At 53.0% G+C, this 20,811-nt stretch overlaps 1 protein-coding gene across 3 annotated transcripts in view; it reads left to right on the forward strand.

Annotated features, from left to right (window-relative positions):
- Positions 1–20,811, forward strand: part of Macrod1 (mono-ADP ribosylhydrolase 1) — a 162,195-nt gene that overhangs the window by 127,570 nt on the left and 13,814 nt on the right. The window lies entirely within an intron of this gene.

Here is a 20,811-nt window from a genome sequence, read left to right on the forward strand (position 1 = left end):
GGGAGGCGGCGGCGGGTAGGAGGCGGCGGGGGCGGGGGCGCCGCGCTGCGCACTGGCCGGCGGGACCCGGAGCGGGAGGCTGCGCCGCCGCACGGGGACTCTGGCCCTACCCGGGAGAAGCGGCCTCCGCGAGTCCCTCTCCTCGCCTCGGCTGAAAAGGCCTAAGTGGAGGGGGGAGTTGGGGTGCTGGTCCCCGATTAGGGACTGGTGGGGGAGGCTCCCAAAGCCAGCCTCCAGCGCGGGAGGGTGGTGAGAGAAAGGGGTTCTTTCTCGTGCGCCTCCTCCCCTACACTGGTCCTCTCAGCAGCCCATTCATCCATCCATTCATTCATTCATCCATCCACTTCAAGCATTCATTCACAAAGAGAGCCCACTATCTACTCCGAATGCCAAGGTAACCCTTTACTCCCTGCCTGGCACCCCTTCCCCACGACCTGCCCTACGCCCAGCTCCCCCTCCTTCGTGGGTCTAAACCCCATGAGCAGAGCCCCACCCAGATGTTTAAGTGGGCAGCTTCCCTTGGGTCAGATGCCAGTTCTTCTTCTCCTATCCCCAACTAGCTCTGACCTTGGGCAAGTTAAGAAACCTCTGGAAGCTTCAGTGTCCTGACTGTAAAATGGGAGCATTAGTCTTTGGATTCCAGGAGGGTGGAAAAGACCTTGGATGGAAGGTGGTTGCAGGCATTAGGGTCTCAGTAAGTCTGCACCTGTTCTAAGAGGCCTGCAGGGCAGGGGCAGGTGAACTAGACAGTTATGATCAAGAAAAGTACCCAGACATTGTTTTGAGGGCACTACCCAGCCTCCCTGCCCTGTAGAGATCTACTCACCTTGTCGCAGAGCTCAGTGGTCCTTTCCAGGCTGGTTTCCCCCTGGAGGGCTAGCTACTCTGAGTGAGTCCCTAACCTTGCCTAGAACCCCCATAGGTGCCTCCACAGCTCTCAGGTTCACCCCTTAGGCCCCATAATCTGTCTAGGGGCCCTCTCTGAAAACCCACCCCAACATCCCCTACCCTACCATCCCAATTCCAGGCCACCATCAGAACCTTCCAGAAGTCCAGCCCAACATGCACTTTGCTACCTTTCAAGGTTTACCCAGCCTTCAGGATGCTGGCCATCACCCCTGGAAGAGGGTCTGCCCCCCTCTATGCTCTCCTGATCCTCCACAGAGCCAACTGGTGCCATGCGAAAGGCTGGTCCTCTGAGCCCTCCCCTAGCACCCTGTCTTTGCCCATCCAGCGTCTCCCTCCTCTCCTCCCCAACTCCCTTCCTTCTTTCTCTGGGTTTGTACTCAATTCACTGAGCAGCTATTTTTTTTTCTCCCAATTTTTATTTATTGCCCAAATAGCATTATACCAACAATAAAGGAAGGAAAAAAAATCACCCACAATGCCACCGCCCTGTGGCGTCAACAGCCTCTTCTTTCCGCTGCTCCCTTCCAGGCTTGTCCATGCACAGAGCCGGCTGTAATTTTCACAGCATGGGGCTTTCCGTTCTACCCCCAGACCCCAGATGGATGTGGGGGCCCCAGGGCTCCATCATTCCTCCACTGTGTCACTTAGCTTGTGGCTCAGGAATGCAATGTGTTTCTTCCTCCTCACCTAAACCAACCCCCCTTTACATCCCCGCCGCCCATGCCAGGCATAAGGCTGGCGGTGATCAGGGACTTGGCCTTGTACTAAGGTGGATGGTATGAATGTAGTTTGACTTGACAAGTCGCACTTGGATATCAAAATATCACCTTCATAATTGTGGCTTTAATGACTGTGTGATGTTCCTTCCAGCTGATGTACAGTAACTCGTTTAGCCATGTCTGGTGGCTGCACACAGTTCAGGGAATATTGGTGGAAGTTCACTGTGCCAGGTACTGTCTGGGATACCAGGGGGACCATTAGTGAACGAGGTTGCACTGAGTCTTGCCCCTGGCAAAGCTAGTATTCCAGCAAGGCTGCCTAGTGAATGCAGTCACTGCTGGGCAAGAGCCTGCTGAAACAGCCTTCTTCACATGGCCCAGGAGACAAGACCCAAGTCAGTGGGGACACAGACAGCTTCCTCGGGCCAGTGACTGTGGCTCTGGGTCTTGGAAGACCAGGAGGAAGTTTCAGAGTCAGAGTAGCAGGAACCCTTGCAGCCTGCTCACAAATGCTGTAATGGGAAACTGCGTGGGTACTGGTGAGCAAGAACTCTTGACCAGAGTTGGGGCTCAGGGTCAGGGAAGGGGTGATGGAAGAGGTTGAGATGGCAGCCAGGCCTGGCGTGCAAGGTCTTGGATGAACCCAGGGTGTGTGGACTTCACCCTGGGAGAAGGGCACCAGCCAAAGACTGTGACTCCAGGACAGTGGGACAGTCAGCTGAGATCGAGAAAGATCACTTGTTCGGTCAACAAATATTTGCTGAGCCATTGCGTGCCATGGGCTCCCTTTGTGAGAATACTGATTAATGGTGGAAGACAGAGCTAGTCCTGTGAGCTAGGACCTGGTGGGGAGCTCTTGGCATGGAGGGCAGAGCAAGTCACCCAGTAACAATTTGTGGCTTCAACCTTGAGCTCTCCAAGCCCCAGGTCCCCAGCTCTCAGGGCAACAGTAACAGGAAGTGTCCTACAGCTTAGTGTGGGCCCTCCCACTGGGTGGCAAGATCAGCCTGGCCCGGCAGGCAGGCCCCAGCCTCCCAACCACCACCTCCCCTCTCCAGGGAATGTGACTTCTGCTTGTTCACTCACTGACCAGCCAGAGACCCTCAGCACTGCCCCATCTCCCCAGCCTGGCTGCACCTCCGGCTTGTATGCTGATGTGGCTAATATGACAGTTGGCTGAGGTCCTAAGAGATACTTTCTACACTGTTCTGAGACAACTGGACTAGTCAGTGTTAGACTGCTGTCAACCAAGTCTGGACCACTCCTGGCCTCTCTTAGGCCTGTTCTGGGCTGGCAAGGGACAGGGTCTCCCCCACTGCATCACCAGGGACCTTTACCCATTGGGTTCCAGAGACTTATAGTCACTGAATACCAGGCCCACCTGGCCGGCAGCCTGGGACTCCCAGGTGCGCTCTGGGACATTTACATGGATTTGTGAGCATGTGACCTGTGGGTGGGATGACTGTGCACACTGCTTCAGGAACACCTTAGCTGGCACACCAGCCCTCGTCAGAAACTTCCAGCAATTTCTCTGGTCTAAATCCCAACTCCACCTTGCTCCCCCTCCTAACATTCTGCGCTAAGCATCCCTATAGGTGTAACAGGGTCAGGGCTTCTCACAGAAAGCAAAGGACCAGACGGCATGTGGTCTCCAGCTCAGGGGAAGGCCCCAGAGAGGGCAAAACCAGGTAGGCCAGCAACCCCTGAGGACAGGGGTTGGGAGCAGGCCAGTGTCCACCAGTTCAGCTGACTGCTGCGGACTCAGGCACAGTGTTCCTGGTTGAGCCCCTCTACCCCTGAGACCAGGGCCCACTTCTCTACCTCCCCAGGACCTAGATGACTCACCCATGGGCCAGAACTGTCCACCAAGACCTTCCTCCTACTCTCTTCCTCTTTCTCATTGGGGCCATAAGTAAATACCATGGGCTGGGTAATGTATAAGGAAAAAGGTTTAATTGGTACAAGGTCCTAGGTCAAGGGACCACATCAGGTGTGGACCTTCTTGCTTGTGAGGATTCTGCAGGGTCCCAAAATATCATGTGGCAAGACAGAACAAGCTAGCCAGTGTGGGTCTCTCACTTTTTAGGTAGTCCTGGCTAGCCTAGAATTCACTATGTAAACCAGGCTGGCCTCAAACTCACAGAGATGTGCCTACCTCTGCCTCGGGAGTGCTGGGAATAAAGAAGCATGAGTCACCATGTCCAGCTCTCTTTGTGAATTGTATTGTTTCATTTAATTGTTTGTTTCTGAGACAAGAGTCTCATGTTGCTCAGGCTGACCTCAAATTAGCTATGTAGCCAAAGATGACCTCGAACCCCTGATCTTCCCACCTCCACCTCTCTCATGCTTGGCTTACGGGCCTGCACTACCACAACTGGTTGTCCTTCTGTTTTCAAAAAGCTGCTGATGTTGGGGCTGGGAGTATGCCTCAGTGGTAGAGCACTGACCTAGGAAATGAAAGGCCTTGGGCTCCATCAAAAAGAAGAAGAAAGCCACAAATTCCATCATGAGACCCCCCATGGCCTGCTTTGAAATACTATTTATTTATTTATTTATTTATTTATTTGGGAGCACACATGTAGAAGTCAGGGGACAACTTGCAAAAGTCTGTTCTCCCACCATGTGGGTTCCAGGGATCAAACTCAGGTGGTGAGGCTTAGCGGCAGAGGCCCTCACGCACTGAGCCACCTGGCTGCCCCCGCAGTGAGTGCTCTTTGTATTCCTCTTTCTCGTCTGGCTCTGTGACTGGCCACATGTGATCGGGCTTTTCAGCTGCTGGACAGCACTTACATGGCTCTGAAGCCAGGGCGTGGCTGGTGACGGCACAGGCGCGGCTTCCTCCTGGATCATGGTAAAATAGCAGCAGAATGCATGGTGACTGTGGATCAGGGATAGGTGTCTAGGGAATGCCCATCCAAAGGGCTGTGAGCCCTTTGAAGGAACAGCTGGGAGCCTGATTTGGCCCTGCAAGGCCCCAGCACCTACCCGCCACAGCACCCTGCACTTGGGACAGCACTGGCTACTGTTGCTGAATTAATGAATGAAGGAATGGATGTCAGGCTGAAAGAGCTCTTTGAGGCAGCACTGACAGATCTGTCCCAAGGCCAACTGTGATTCATAAAGCTGGAAACTACCTGGAATGAGGGTTCTGGGGACCCAAGCATGCAGACCCCTGCTCAACAGGGAATGTGCAGGGTGGAATCTTGGTGTGTGTAGAGACACGGGGTATGAATGAGGAAGAAAATTCCAGAGAGTGTCAGAACCCAGGCGTTGGCTGGGGCAGGACCTGCCCAAGGGAGGGTGGGGCTCTCTAGCAACCTGTCTCCCCAGCTCCTCAGCAGGAGCAAAACTGAGGCTACCTCTAGTCCCCAGCCTCTCACACAGCCCAGCTCCCCCAGGGGGAGCCTCCTTTCACCCCAGAGACATCACCCCCACCCTGCTGTCTTCCAGACACCAGGGCCACCTCCTCCCTCCCAGCATTAGTCCCAGCACAGGACATGCCTCTTATGGTGATTTAAGCCTCCCTTCCCTCTGCCATTATTCACCTGTTACACATCCATGTCCAGTCCAGAGATCAGACCTATGGCTCAGAGGGTAGCAGGTGTGGAGGGATCAGCCTGTTCCAGGGCTGGATGTCACTAGGGCCTAGCAGCTGTGGGCTGGGCTCAGGCAGGTGCAAGCCCAATCAGAGGCCATGCATGTTTCTTGGCAAGGCAGAGGCTGAGTGGCTGGATGAAAGGGCCACGGAAAGGGGCTGCCATGTGGGAGTCAGAGATGAAAGAAGGATCCCAAGACGGGAAGTCTGAGGGCTGCCCCAGACACCCTGGGAGCAGGAAGAGAAGATGGGTTAGCCACTCCAGAGTTAGGCACTGCACCCCAAAGGCTTCTTTTGGGCCCTGCACTGTGATACTTCACACTGTCACTGTGCCTCTCTGACCCCTACAGAGTTCTTCTTTGGTGGGGCTTGATGCTCTCTGCTCCTTCTCACCCTCTCCCTCGCTACCTTCTGCCCCAGTCCCAGTAGCTCTTTGGGCCCTGTGAGGCCCAGTTCCTAGTTAAGCTGCCAGAGGCTGAGGGAGGCCTTTCTGGGACCCCTAACTTGGTGCCCTGGGTCCCCTCAGCAGACCCCAGCACCATGAGTCAGCTGAAGATGGTGCCCTGGGAGGGAGTATGTTGGGGGCCCAGGATTCCCTTCCAGAGTTCTAAGATTACAGAGCTGGGGCAGGAGATATGGGATGATCCAGTACCCTCACCTGCCCGCCTAGGTGCGGCAAGGGCAAAGGAGTATGGGAAAATCCTTTGCTGAAGCAGGGGCCTCATGACCTGCAGGTACAGAGCTGGATACAAGGTGGGCTCACTCACATGTCCTTACCTGCTGGGCACAGGTGCCCCAGGCAGCTAGCTGGGTCTGGTAGCTCAGAACCCTGTTGAGGCCGGGTGTATGAGGAGCCACGGGAGGAGGGGGAGGGGAAGAGGACCAGTGCCAGACACCGGGCAGGGTGGGATGGGGTTGCCAGGCAACCACCACGCGGCTGTCACCAAGGAGGGATTCTTAAAGAGCTGAGAAGAGAGGCTGGGCCACTGAGGGCTGAGGTCGGGCCTTGCATACCAATGGCAGCCACACCAGCCTCCTCCTTCCTCCCTCTTCCTTGAGCCCAGCTGGGAAAGCAGGAGGACAGAGAGGGGAGCACCCATGCCAGGGGACCCTGAGGCTGTCAGGGCTGAGAGGGGTCAGATGACCACACTGAGACCTACAGGACAGGTGACACCCTCAGCTCCAGGACCCCTCAGTACAGGTCCTGGAGCCCAGCATGGGAGGAAACTGGGCTGTCCTGGCACACCTCAGCTGAAGGAGCACTAGTTTTAGAGTCAAACACAATAGGTCTCTAAGGGACTGATCAACCTTAAACAGTTATCATCCTAAGAGCCCTGGGTGACCATAGAGGGCCACCAGTCCCACTAGAGGTGGGTGCCTGACATTCCTGTTGTCTGACTTGAATTATTCTGGTGAGAAAGTAATCCCATAGCTTTCTCTTGTCTTTACCACTTCTCTGGCCCCAACCTGGTGTTGAAAAGCAATAATAATGGGAACTGAGCTGAGCAGCTGGTTCCCTTCCCTCTCAGCCTCTAACCTTCTGGGTGTCTGCCCCCACCCCAAGTTGTGGGCAGTGTCTTGTGCCCATGGGTGACATCTGGGCAAGGGTCAAAAGCTGCCTTAGGGGGTTGGAGAGATGGCTCAGCGGTTAAAAGCACTGACTGCTCTTGCAGAGGGCCTGGGTTTGATTCCCAGCACCCGTGAACCATCCTTAACTCCAGTTCCAGGGGAATCTGAAGCCCTCTTCTGATCTACTAGGCATTGCACGACACGGGTGCACTCACATACACACAGGCAATACACTCATACACGTAAAATAAAAATAATAAAATAAAATTTTAAAAAAAGCTGCCTCAGCACCGACTGGCTACAAGGGTGCCTCCCAGCTTCCTGCAGTGCGGGGCAGTGCGGGGCAGGAGGGTGGAGCTGGAGCCCAGCTCAGCTGACAGGTGATGCTCAGAAGCTGAGCAGGTAGGTCTCTGCCCCAGCTCTGGCTCAGCACTCTTCCCAGGAGCACCCTTGGTCTCAGCTCTGCTGCCTCTCCCAGCCCTTCCCCGGCCCTCTCTGGGCTGAGCCCACCCCCAGTCCTTGTGTTGCCATGACTCTGCCTTCCAGCTCTGCCTTAGAGTGTGTCAGCCCAGCCTTCCTGCTCCCTAGCTCCAGCACCTTCCATGGCTCTCCATGGCCATGGGGAAGAGCCCAGCTCAGTCCTGTAGACCTGATTGCTCCCTCTGGCCTCAACTCAGACACGGTACCCTGTGCAGAGTCCCCTCTCCACAGCTCACCCTCCCTGACACCTGGGGGCTCATCCTCTCCTCCCACCCACCCCCCCCAAAAGCCCAAGAAATGTGATTGGCCTGCTTAGCCTGCAAAAGATTGTTTTGTTTGAGGCCAGAGAGCTGGCTCAGCAGTTAAGAGTACTTGCTATGTAAGCAAGAGAACCTGAGTTCAAATCCCTAGAACCCACATAAAAAGCTGGATGTGACTGTGTGTGCGTCTGTAGCCAAAGCACTTGTGGGGGTGGAGATAGGAAAGATCCCTAGAGCTTGCTGGGCTTTAACCTAACTCCAGGTTCAGAGAGAGACCCTGTCTCAAAGGTGATAGAGCAGGACACCTGACATTCTCCCCTGGCCTTGGTATGTGGATCTGCACATGCACCAGACACACTAATTAATTTTATTAAATTTTTTTTGAGACAGGCTCTCACTCTGTAACCCTGGCTGGCCTCAAACTTATAGACATCTGCCTGCTTCTGCCTCCAGAGTATTGGGATTAAAGGCATGTACCACCATACCAGCTGATTTTTTTTTTTTAAGATTGTTTTGTTAGGGTTCCAGGTCAGCTGGGGCTACAGGGAGACTCTGTCTCAAAAGACAAAAAAGACAAAAACAAAACAAAACAAAACAAAACATTGTTTTGTTCAGTCTTGCATGCTGGGGACAGAATCTGAGGCATGAAGTATCCTAGGCAAATGTTTCACCACTGAGCAACACCTCTCAGTCCCCATATTGACCTTGGGACCCACAGATAAACAAATGAGTCCCCCTGCCACAGACTCCCAGGCTGATAATAAACCATCAGAGAGAATCTGTGTTGTGGTCTCCAGATAAACAGGGTGATAAAAGGACTGGGCAGAGGGCATTCCATCAGGGTGGTCAAGAGATGCCCCCTGGAGGAGGTGATATTTTCTTTGAGACAATAAATAAAAAGGAGCCAGTTTGGAGCCGGGCATGGTGATGCATGCCTTTAATCCCAGCACTTGGGAGGCAGGGGCAGGTGGGAAATCCTGTCTCAAAAAGAAGAAAAAAACAAACAAACAAACCAAAAAGGGAGCCAGTTTGTAAAGAACTGGAAGACACTGGAAGTCGTATGTGTAAAGGCCCTGGGGCCAGGGCATGCCAGTCCTATTTGAGGAAGACAAAGGAAGACAGGAAACTGGGGGGAGCAGAGCATGGAATGTAGCTGAGCGCTCCTGGAAGAGAATATGGATTTTATTCTAAGTATAATGGGAAGCTATTTGAGAGTTTTAAGCAGGGAAGTGACATGATCTAATTTATATTTTAAAACGATCATCTGAACAACCACTTTGGAGAGCAATTTGGCAATAACTAGTAAAGTTAAAGATGCAGAGAAACCACAGCCCTGCTGGCCACCAGGAGAAACGCTGGTATGTGCAGGGGGCCAGTGAAGATACAGAGCCTGCAAGAGGCTGGGCTGGGCCACCCATCTGTCAGTGGGGAGAGTGGGGGACTGCATGGTGACTATCTCCCCCTACAACATAATGCACAGGCCCCTCGAGCAACATAGACCCACCTGGACGAATGTCAGTGTTAATACACAGCCCAGCAACGCGCACCATCCCCAGAACCCCTTCTTACATGCTACAGACAGCTAAACTCAAGAAAACATATACTAAGTTGTAATCCCAAGACGGGAGGCCGAGGCAGGAGGACAGCCTGGGCTCCATAGCAAGACCGTTTCCAGAAGCATCACAAAGGAAGCACAGCTGCTGGGCGTGATGGTGCCTGCCATTAGTCCCAGCACTGGGAGTCAGAGGCAGGCCAGAGCAGGATGGGATGGGATAGTCTACATAGTGAGTTCCAGGCCAGCTGGAACTACATAGTAACACCTTGTTATGCTAATTCTGGGTGCTGGTGGCTCTGTGAGGGAGACCCCACAAACACTGTTCTGTGACATTATGTGTTTGTTTGTTTCTTGGTTGAGACAGGGTCTCTAGCTCAAGCTGGCTTCCAACTCCTTATCTTCTTGCCACCATGCCTGGCTTATGCAGTGCTGGGGATTGAACCCAGATCCTCATGCATGTTAGGCAAACCACTACCAACTGAGCTACAGCCCCAACCCCAAGTGACATGTTTGTTAGGCTGAGCAGAAGGTCTGTTTCTATTGCTGTAACTGAATGGCAGAGGCTGAGCCATGTATAAGTAACAGAGTAGGAGGATCAGAGAAGTTCAAGGCCACCTAATAGTAGGGACCCTCCCCTACAGAGCCATCCACACCGTAAATTAGCACATGTTCAAGCCTCAGCTAGATAGTGAGTTTGAGGCCAGCCTGGGCTATGTGAGACCCTGCCTCAACAACCCCTAAACAACAATAACAACAACAACAACCAGCCCCAAGTTTTCTCCTTTCAGAGGAAAACAAAATCAGAGAAGGCAAAGAGCCACCCAAGACTACCCAGCAAACTGTGGGCAGAGGAACCTGTGACCCTTCTTTGGGCCCAGTGTGGCCTGCCCAGCTGGCTAAGGAGAGGATTCGAGGCTGCCTTGACGAGGAGGAAGGGAGAGATGGCTTGGCAGTTAAGAGCACTGGTTGTTCTTGCAGAGGACCTAAGTTTGGTTCCCAGCACCCATACGGTGGCTAACAACCATCTGTAACTCCAGTTCCAGGGGATCTGACGCCCTCTTCTGGCCTCTGCAGGTATTGCACACACATTGTGCACTTACAGACATGCAGGTGAAACACTCATACATAAAATAAAAATAAAAGCTGGGCGTGGTAGCACATTCCTTTAATCCCAGCACTTGGGAGGCAGAGGCAGGTGGATCTCTGTGAGTTCAAGGCCAGCCTGGTCTACATAGTGAGTTCCAGGACAGCTGGGGCTACAAGGAGACCCTGTCTCAAAATGACCAAAAAATTAAAAAAAATTAAAAAAAAAATATATATATATAAATAAAAAATTTAAGTCTGCCTTAGTGATTTGCACATCACCCCCTTAGGGATCCACAGCCACCAGCAAGCCCTTGCCCAGCCCCCATGGCTCTGGTTCCCTCTGCTCCCCTGCAGCTGCCTTTGGGTCCTAGCCCCTCTTTCCAGTGGAGCAGGATTCCTGTGGAGCTGGAGCGGACACCCGGCTGGCTGGGGCCCAAGCCATCTCCTGGTAATTGGGTTTCAGGGATGCTGGTGGATATGCTAATGGTGGGACGTGCGTGCTGCCTGGCTTCTAGGGGGAGGGGAGGTTGGCTACTCCTGGGTGAGGGGGTCTTCAGCCCCACTGGACTCCTGGGGAGGAGTCATGTTTCCTGATTCAGTTCCAGACCCCAGACCCAGGGCAAGTCCCTCAACCTCTCTGAACCTCTGTAGATGCTCATGTGTTAGTGGCAAAAATAACAGGGCCCCTTGCAGGGCTGCTGGGCTGAGGCAAGGAGGAAGCGCCCACTGGAAATGCTGGCAGAGCCTGGCATAGCACCTGCTTGGTCAAGGCCTATGATTATTCTTTGGTTTTGTTTAAAGTCTGACAGGTCTCATGGGGTCTGAGAACAGAGGAATGCTCTGGGCAAGGGGCTGAGGGTGACTGACCTCTCAAGCTTCTTATTTTGGCCCTAACAAAAAAGGAATGGAAACCAAGGAATAGGATAGTCAGGGTGAACGAGCAGTAGGGAGCCAAGAGGGTGTAGGGATGAGAGAGCCATTTAAGATGCAAGGGAAACTGAGGAGGGAGGCCTGGGACAGGAACAGTAGGAAGAAAGGAGGAGCCAGGGTGGGGGACCCTAGAAGAGCAGACACAGCTGGATGAAACTCCCAACAGATGTGGGCAAGGTGAGCTGTATCCCAGAGGAGGTAGTGAGGGGCTCAGCCCTGGAGGCAAACAAGTCAAATCTTTGAGGGGCTTGGTGAAGTGGAGGCTTTAGAGTTGGGCTCAGCAGGGTTCAAATCCTCTTTCCCCCATATCTCAAGGTCAGTTCCAGCACAGTCTCAGTTTCCCCATCAGTAAGATGAAGAGGCGTATCCAACATGGCCACACACACAGCCTTCTCTGGGAGTTGGTGAACCTGCCTCCACAGACTGACACATTCTCTTTATAATTTACTTCTCAGAGACTGCCACCTCCTCTGTACCCAGCACCCTAACTCCCATGCCTAGCACCACAGTGCAGCCCTGCTGTGATTTGTGTCCCCCCAAAGTTCCTGGGCCTCAAGCCCAGTGCTGATGGCATTTGAAAGCCTGAGTGGCAGGGGGACCTTGATGGAATTAGTGGTTTTTCGTTGTTTCTTTTTTTTTTTTTTTTAGACAAGGTCTCACATATCCTAAGCTGGCCCCACTGTATAGGTGAGGCTGGCCTTGAACTCCTGATCCTCCTGCCTCTACCTCCTGAGTCCTGGGATTCCGGGAGTCACTGCACTTGGGACTTTTTTTAGACATTTGTGGCTCATGAGGACCTCATTAAATGACTCCTTCATCTCTGGAAGAAAAAACAGCAGGGTTCCCCAACAAGTCTCCAAGAGGAGAAGCCACTGGCAGATCACAGCTGGGGAATTAGGACCAGCCCTGGCAAAGAACAAAGGCACCAGCTCTTCTCACTCAGGCCTCTGCCCTGGGGCAACCTGCCCCTCCTCGCTGAACCTCGGTTTCCCCATCTGTAAATGGGCCAGGAGGGTGTGTGTGTGTCCATGTTAGGGTGACCTGTCTAAGTCTTATGTGGCAGCTGCCAAGGGAAAAGACATGGTAATAAATGCCAGAACGGTGCCCCCCAGACCCCTCTGGCTGTGTACTGCCCAGCAAAGGAAGAGCCCAGCCAGTCCTGCTCTCCACTCTGAGGACAATGACCTTGGCCTGGGGGTACAGAGCTTGTCCAACATGGTGTCTGCTCTCTCACCTTGAGATACCTTTGAAGTATCTTGTTTTATCTTCAAAATTCAGCACATTTCACATCTTATTCCATCTGTAGGGTGTTTCTAATCTAAAACATGTTTTAAACAACTCGCCCTTTCCAAACATGGATCCCCACCACAGGCCTGTGGCAGGGGGTGGGGGGGAATATGGGGTAGAGGAGGATATGGATTGGGGGGAGGGTGCATCCTAGTGACTTCCCCAGAACAGAGCCTGTTCCCCTCAGCTCCCATGAGCCTGGTTGTCAGTCTGTGTGACAGTGGAGCAAAGCCACCACAGAACCCCATAGTAGGTGGCAGCCTCGTACCTGACGAGCATTATGGGCTCTGCAGGCAGGTGATGGGGGCCAATGGGGACTGTCAGACCTGGCAACACCTCTCTGTCTGATGTTGAAACTTCCAGAGACTCACAAGTCCCTGGCTGCTCCCTCTGCACAGCCCTGACCTGCCTTTTCTCCTCAGCTCTCTGCCTCTGCCACAGGGCTCTTTGCTGTACCTCCAGGCCAGGCTTCTGCCACAGGGCATTTGCACAGCCCTCCTTTCAGCAGGTCCTTGCCACCCCTGTAGCCCACCTGCCAACCCTCCACTGTCTTCCCTTTGATTGCCTTTCTACCCTCTGGTACTAACAGTAATTCTGGTTCAACCCCTGCTGCTGTCTTCCACTGTCTCTCTGCAGACCATGAATGCTGTGCCAGCAAGGCCCAACTGCATCCCAATGCTCAGCACACAGTAGGGACACAAAGCATCTTTGCTAAAGCTAAGGTCTGGCTCAGGAGGAGTAAGAAAACAGGCCACTGAGAGACTGGAGGTTGAGGGGAGCACCAGCTCCCAGCCGCTGCTGCAGGACCACCACAGGATGAGGTGTGGAGTTGAGGCAGGAATGTGGAGGTGGCAGCCTCCGGGGGCATGCGGAGGGGTTGTGCCAGCTTCAAAGTCACCGCTGTGCCTGCTTGCCCAGCCTGTCCTGGTCCAGGCACCTGCTCAGCGCTTTCTTCGGGTCACTGGTCACTGACTCTCCTCTCTGCACCTGCTCCCCACCCTTCCTCAGAGGGAGGATTTAGTCCTGTCAGGGAAAAGCAGAAGGTGGCTGGGCCACTTGCCGCTGGCCTCAGACCAGACCCCTGTTGTAATACCCCAGCTCAGCCCCAGCCTTGGGGATGTGCACCCCTGCCGGCTGGTTGGTGAAGATCCCACCTGGGGAATTGGCAGACCAGGTTTAAGTGCAGCCCACGGGCACAGCCTGGAACTGGTTCTTTCAGCAATCACTGCTGAGGTTGGGCCTGGTGGCACACCATCGTTACTCAGGAGGCTGAGGCTCAAAAGTACCAGGTCAGCTGGATGTAGAGACCTACACCTTTCATCCCAGCACTTGGGGGCAGAGGCAGGCAAATCTCTGTGAGACTGAGGTCAGCCTGGTCTACATAGCAAGTTCCAGGCCAGCTTGGGCTACAGGGAGACCCTGTCTCAAAAAACCAAAACCAGGGGCTGGAGAGACAGCTCAGTGGTTAAGAGCAATGGCTACTCTTGCAGAGGACCAGGATTCAGTTCCCAGCACCCACATGGCGGCTAACAGCTGTCCTTAACTCCAGTTCCAGGGATTCTGATGCCCTCTTCTGACTTCTGTGGGCATTGCACTACACAGGTGCACTTACATACATGCAGGCAATACACTTATACACATAAAATAAAAATAATAAAAATATTTTTTTTAAAAAACCAAGACCACCGGGCGAGGTGGCACACGCCTTTAATCCCAGCACCAGAACATCCTCCCTGTGAGGGCCAGGATCCAGGACACTGAGCTCCAGACTTGTCCTCTCTCTGTGCCAGCATGTATGGATAGAAATTGTTGCTGGGCATGGTGGCACAGGCCTGTAGTCCCAGCACCTGGGAGGCAGAGGCAGGCAGATCTCTGTGAGTTCAAGGCCAGCCTGGTCTACATAGCGAGTTCCAGGACAGCTGGGGCTACAGGGAGACCCTGTCTCAAAAAGACAAATTAAGAATGTGGTATATAGCTGGGCATGGTGGCACACACCTTTACTCCCAGTGCTTGGGAGGCAGAGGCAGACTGATCTCTGTGAGAGTGAGGCCAGCCTGGTCTACATAGTTCCAGGCCAGCTGGGCTACAGATGAGTTCCAAGCCAGCTGGATAACATAACATAACAAGATTCTGTCTAGCCCTAAAAAGTAAGAAAAGGGGTAAGGATATAGGACAGTGGTAGAGCATTGTCCCTGTAGCATGCAGGGAGCTCTAAAGTTCAGTCCCTAATACTGAAAGGAAAAAAAGTCTGCAGATACCCAGTATGCATTGGGCTCTGTGCTGGCAGCCACAGTGTGGCACACAGGAGCGGTAGTATATAATGGGTCACCTACCTGGAGAGTAGGAATCCAGAGGGGTGAGCGATGGGGAGTCCAGGACCCATGTCAGGGGGCTCCAGGCACACACCTGACCCTGTCTCTCTGCGAGAAGGCAGGGGTGATGATCTCTTCCATGCAGAGCCACCAGGCCTGAGAACCTGGAATATAGTGAACAGAGGCAGAGAGGAAAGAGGTGGGGTATGCATCTGTGGAGCTCTTGGGGTCCAGGGCTTGCTCAATGCCTAATCTACATATATCCTGAGAGCAAAGTAGGGGTGCTCCTTTCTCACTGAGATCAAGACGCCCCTGGGCTCCCCACTGGGAAGTTTGGGGGGATTGGTTTTTTTCTTTTTGGTGGTGCTGGGGATGGAACTCAGAGACCTCTTGCAGCCTTCTGCCACTGAGCCACACCCCTAGCCCTGTGAGGGTAAAACAGGAGCTGGTTGGATTTGTACTGTGAGCAGATTGTCCCTGTGGCTCAGCAGCCTCTTCTGGGAATCAACCGGTCCCAGTAGCAGTTGAAGTGTCTTCCCCATAAGGGTGAGCTCCACATGTGCCCTGCCCAGCCAAGGGCCCCGCCCAGTTGAGAGCACAGCTGCCACCCAGCGCATTGGGGACCCCCTTCTTCCATAAAAACATTTAAAACACTATTACATGACTTTCTTCACAGAAATATATTAATGTTATTACATTCTACTTTTTAAAAAATATTTTATTTATTATTTTTATTTTATGTGTATGAGTGTATTGCCTGCGTGTATGTTAGTGCACCCATGTCATGCAATGCCACAGAGGTCAGACGAGGGCTTCGGATTCCCCTGGAACTGGAGTTAAGGATGGTTTGTAGCCGCCATGTGGGTGCTGGGAATCGAACCCGGGTCCTCTGCAAGAGCAGTCAGTGCTCTTAACCACTGAGCCATCTCTCCAGCCCCTACAGTCTACTTTTTAAAGATTTTATTTTGATTTTTAATTGTGTGTGTGTGTGTGTACATGAATGCAGGTGCACATGGAGGTCACAGGCATTGGATTCCCCTGGAGCTGGAATGACAAGCAGTTATGAAATGCCCAACATGAGTGCTAGGAATCGAACCCGGGTCCTCTGCAGGAGCAGAACATGCTCTTAAGCACTGAGCCATCTCTCCAGCACTTGATATCACTACATTTTAAGACATTTTCTAGAGCCAGGCATGGTGGCTCATGCCTGTTATCCCAGCACTCGGGAGATAGATACAGGAAGAGCAGTTGTTCAAGGTCATCTTCAGCTACATATGGAGTTTGAGGCCAGCCTGGGCTACATGATATTCTGTCAAAAAATAAATAAAATAATAAATAAATAAACAAATAATTAATAATAAATAAATAAATAAATGTTCCACGTAGAGAGTAAGCAGGGCCCGGGTGCCTCCTTTGTCCCCCCTTCTCCTCTGACCTTGGGTGGCACTTGCTAAGTACTGAGGGCTGGCCCTCAGGGCAGTGGCCACCTGCCAGTATCTAACTAGGCCAAGAGCCTGGGCACAAGCTGGGGAGCCCCCACCCCACCACCCTCAGGGATGACAGTACTAGAGCAGAGGAGGGCCAGGGCCAAAGAAGATGGCAGCTGGTGGCAGGGGACACGGGCGGGGCTGAGCACAGTAAGGACAGCCAGTGGGGCAAGGACAGGCACTAAAGAAAGTGCGGGAGACTTGGAGAGGCACCCCAGATCTCAGTCCTCAGGAGGACTTGGCAGTGACTAACATGAGGGCACCTCAAGGTCACAGGAGCTCAAAGCCAGCTAGTTAAGTCCAGTGGAGTGTGGTAAAGACAAGTCCACAGGTGAGGTGAGGACACCTCGACCTGCAATGGGGGTGAAAGCTGACCCCCAGAGCAGGCAGGGGACCAGGGTGTATGCACTAGCTTGGAACCTCTACACCATGGTCCAGAACTTGCACCCTACCAAGCTGCAACCAGCCTCAGGCCCATGTACCAGACTCAGCCCCTCCTGCAATTCAAAGACCCTTGTCTAAAAGCTGGGCATTCGGGCCGGTGCGGGGGTGGGGGGGGGAGCTATAGAGATGACTCAGCAGTTAAGAGCACTGGCTACTCTTTTTAAAAATATTTAAAAAAATTTTTTTTTCTACCAGGCGTAGTGGTGCACGCCTTTAATCCCAGCACTCTGGAAGCAGAGGCAGGCAGATCTCTGTGAGTTCAAGGCCAGCCTGGTCTACATAGTGAGTTCCAGGACAGTTGGGACTACAGGGAGACCCTGTCTCAAAAAGACCAAAAAAAAAAAGTTTTAAATTTATTTTTTATTTAATGTGTATGAGAGTTTTACCTGCATGTATGTAAGTGCACCATGTGCATGCAATGCCCAAAGAAGCCAAAAGAGGGCGTTGGATCCCCTGGAACTGGAGTTAAGCATGGTTGTTAGCCGCCATGTGGGTGCTGGGAACTGAACCCTAGTTCTCTGCAAGAGCAGCCAGTGCTCTTACCTTCTGAGCCATCTCTGCAGCCCACTGGCTGCTCTTGCTGAGGACCCAGGTTCAGTCCCTAGCACCCACATGACAGCTCACAAACATCTCTAAGTCCAGTTTCAGAGAACCTGACACCCGCTTCTGGCCTCCACAGGGACTGTATGACCCAGGCACTTACATACATGCAGGCAAAATACTAATGCACATAAAATTTTAAAAATAAATAAAAGTTTGAAACAAATAAGTAAAAGTTGGACACTTTAAAAGGGGGTTGGCTAAAGGGATGGCTCAGCAGTTAAGAGCACTGGCAGACCTTGCAGAGGACTGGAGTTCCATTCCCAGCCCCAACACAGCATCTCACAACTGTTTATGGTTCCAGCTCCCGGGGATCCAGTGCCCTCTTCTGGCCTCCGCAGACACTTGCACACATGGCATACACGCACATACACATAAAGATAAATAAATCCTTAAAAAAATAAAAGCTGGAGCCAGGCATGGTGGCGCATGCCATTAACCCCAGCACTCGGGAGGCAGAGGCAGGTGGATCTCTGTGAATTCAAGGCCAGCCTGGTCTACATAGTGATTCCAGGTCAGCTGGGGCTACAGGGAGACCCTGTCTCAAAAAGACAAATAAATGAATGAATGAATGAATGAATGAACGAACAAATAAATAAATAAATAAATAAATAAATAAATAAATAAATAAATGCTGGACGCTATGGCATGTACCTGTACTCCCAGGGTGGCTGAGGTAGGAAGATTGGGCCAGCTGGGCAACATAGTGAGACCCTGTTTCTCTCAAGATAAACAGGCATCTAGGGATGTAGCTCAGCTGACAAGAGTGCTTGCCTAGCATGCATGATGCTCTGGGTTCAATCTCTAGCACCAAATAAACCACACATGGTAGTGCATGCCTATAATCCTAGCACTCCAGAATTGGAAAGAGAAGAATTCAAAGTCCACTAAATAGCAAGTTCAGGCCAGCCTGGGCTACATAAGACCCTGTCTGAAAAATAAGACAAACATAAACAATAGTAACAAAAAACAGCTTGCTGAGGATAGGCCAGCTGATCACACATCAGTTCTTTTGTAAGGTCAAGGAGGTGCTGCAGCCCCAGGCTTCAGCTGCCCTTTTTCTACACCTGGCCTGCCCTTCCCAGCTAGACCTAGCAAAGTCCCCATGTCCCAGGCTCACTCCTCTCTCAGATCCTGGTTGGGTGGACATCAGTCAATTCATCCCACTCGCTTCTCCTCAGGGTCAAGACCACACAGGGTGGGATTTGGGGGAGCCAGGCAGTAAGAATTAGCATCTTCCCTGATAGGGGTCAGCAGCTCCCAGGTCACCGCCCCTCCTCTCCTGCCCCAACAAGGCTTCTTGCCAACCTATTTGGCACTATGCCCTCTTTGATCTGGAGCCAGCTCGTTTGCAGCCAGTGTTAATTAAGAGAGAGGTGATGGGGGAAGGTGGGAAGGGCCGTGGAGGGCAGCTTCCGACAGCCGCCAGTGCTGCCCCGGAGGGCTGAAGGGGTTGGAGTCAGGCCTAGGCAGCCTGAACCACCTGCTGCTCCCTGCCCCTCTGCTCCCTTCCAGGCAGGGCTGCCCAGGGCCCAGTCACTCTTGTTTGCTGGGCTTGGATCTAGTGAGGTGACAAAGCCTCTGGGGTGCTTCTTGCAACTTGACAGGCCCCAGACCTGGCCGGGGGTAGAGAGAGATGACAGTGGCTTTGAGGCTGTCTCTTTTTACTTGCCTTTCCATTCAGACAAATCCAGTTCTAGCATTAATTCATTAATTTAGAGACAGGTCTCACGTATCCCAGACTGGCTTGGAACTCCTTAGGTAACAGGATGATCTTGAACTTCTGATCTTCCTGCCTCAGCATCTCAGAGCACTGGGATTCCAGGCATGCACCACCAGGCCTGGTTTATGCTGTGCTGGAACTGGGACCCAGGGCTTCGTACAGGTGTAAACCCTCCACCAAATGAGCTACAGCCCCAGCTCCCACCTCAACCCCACCATCCCAATCTTCCTCTCTGAGCTTCGGCTTCCTACTCTGTAAAACAGGAACAAGTGCCCCTCCCTGGTGGCTTTGCTACGATGATAAATGGGGTCATTTGTGAGGAGTGCTCAGCTTGTCTCTAGCAAAACATCTTCCATGGAAATGTGCACTCCTGGAGTCTCTGGGGATCAGACCCCTGCAGCCTGCCCCCCCTTCCTCCTGGGGTCCCCAAGTGATTGGCCTCAGGTCTTACCCCTCTGCAGCTTCCCCAGCTGCCTGGCCTGCTCGGTTGGCTCCTTCCTCATCCCCACAGCCTGGCTTAGTTCTGAGAGCGCCCGGCTGCTCCTCGCCTCTCCATCTTAATTAGCTGCTTGTATTAATCTTGAAAGTAACGTGGCAACTTGCAGCCCTAGGTTTTCGGGCTGTGGAATTAATTATTCCCCAAGCGAAGAGCTGTCAGGTCTGGGAGACCAGGCACTCGGAGCCACCCGACACCACTTAGCAGTGTCCAGCTTCCGCACAAAGCCCTCAGTCTGGCTGGTCTGGAATTGGCCCCTAACCCTCATGCAGAAAACACTGGAAGGTGGGGTGAAGTCCAGCCCTGGGAGGAGCTAAAGGCCTCCCTGGCAGCAAGGCCTCCTGGGCCTCCCACCTGAGCAGCAGCTAGGTCTGGGGGAGTTGTGGCCTCCCTTAGCTCCTTCTCTGATTGATGTTGGGATTCTCAGGGATGCAGAGCACGTGGTCAGATGGGGACCCCAGACTGGGCAGAGGCAATGACCAGCCCTGACATTCTAATAGAGGAGCAGCCAGCTTCACTTTGCCCACACATTGACCACATGGCCACATGGTGAGGCAGGAGGGAAGGCCAGCTGGGCAGAGCAAGATGGACAGGGCTAGTCTGGAAAGTGGCAGCTATGGTGGCCCTGAGTTCTGCTCTGCCTGGGTCACCTCCAGGCGAGGTAGGAGGCGGGGGGCCCTTCCTGTAACCAAGTCAGAGCTGGTGCTTGTTCTCTTGACTCTCACCCCAATCCTGTGAGCTGGGGTGTTCTGCCCATTTTACATTGGAAACTAAGGCCCATGCCAGGTGGCCTCATTCATCATGCGTTGGCTGGTCTCTGGCATCTGACATGGCTCAAGGCATGGTCTCCTCCACCAGCCACTCTCCTGCCTCCTGCTAGCTCCCTGGCAGCACTTACCACCCTGCCCTGGTATAGTTGTTTTCAAGTGGCCTCCAGACTGTGTTGTTACTAGGCAGCCTGTAGGCTGTGAAGGTGGGACAGGTTGTTGGCCTCTACACACCTCAGCCAGAGGCCAGGCACAAATGGGTCTCAGGAGATGCTATAAGGTCAAAGAGAGCAGGCAGAGGCACACAGGATAGCCAGGTCTGGTGGCACATACCTATTATCCCAGCACTTGGGATGTAGAGGTAGGTGGATCAAGAGTTCAAGACCATCCTTGGCTACGTTGTGAATTGAGCCAGCCTGAGATATAGGAAACTCTGTCTTTAAGAAGCCAGGCATGGTGGCGCACACCTTTAATCCCAGCACTTGGGAGGCAGAGGCAGGTGGATCTCTGTGAGTTCAAGGCCAACCTGGTCTACATAGTGAGTTCCAGGACAGCTGGGGCTACAGGGAGACCCTGTCTCAAAAAGACCAAA

This window comes from Nannospalax galili, unplaced genomic scaffold, assembly GCF_000622305.1.
Source record: "Nannospalax galili isolate Female #2095 unplaced genomic scaffold, S.galili_v1.0 scaffold1659, whole genome shotgun sequence".
Taxonomy (NCBI): domain Eukaryota; kingdom Metazoa; phylum Chordata; class Mammalia; order Rodentia; family Spalacidae; genus Nannospalax; species Nannospalax galili.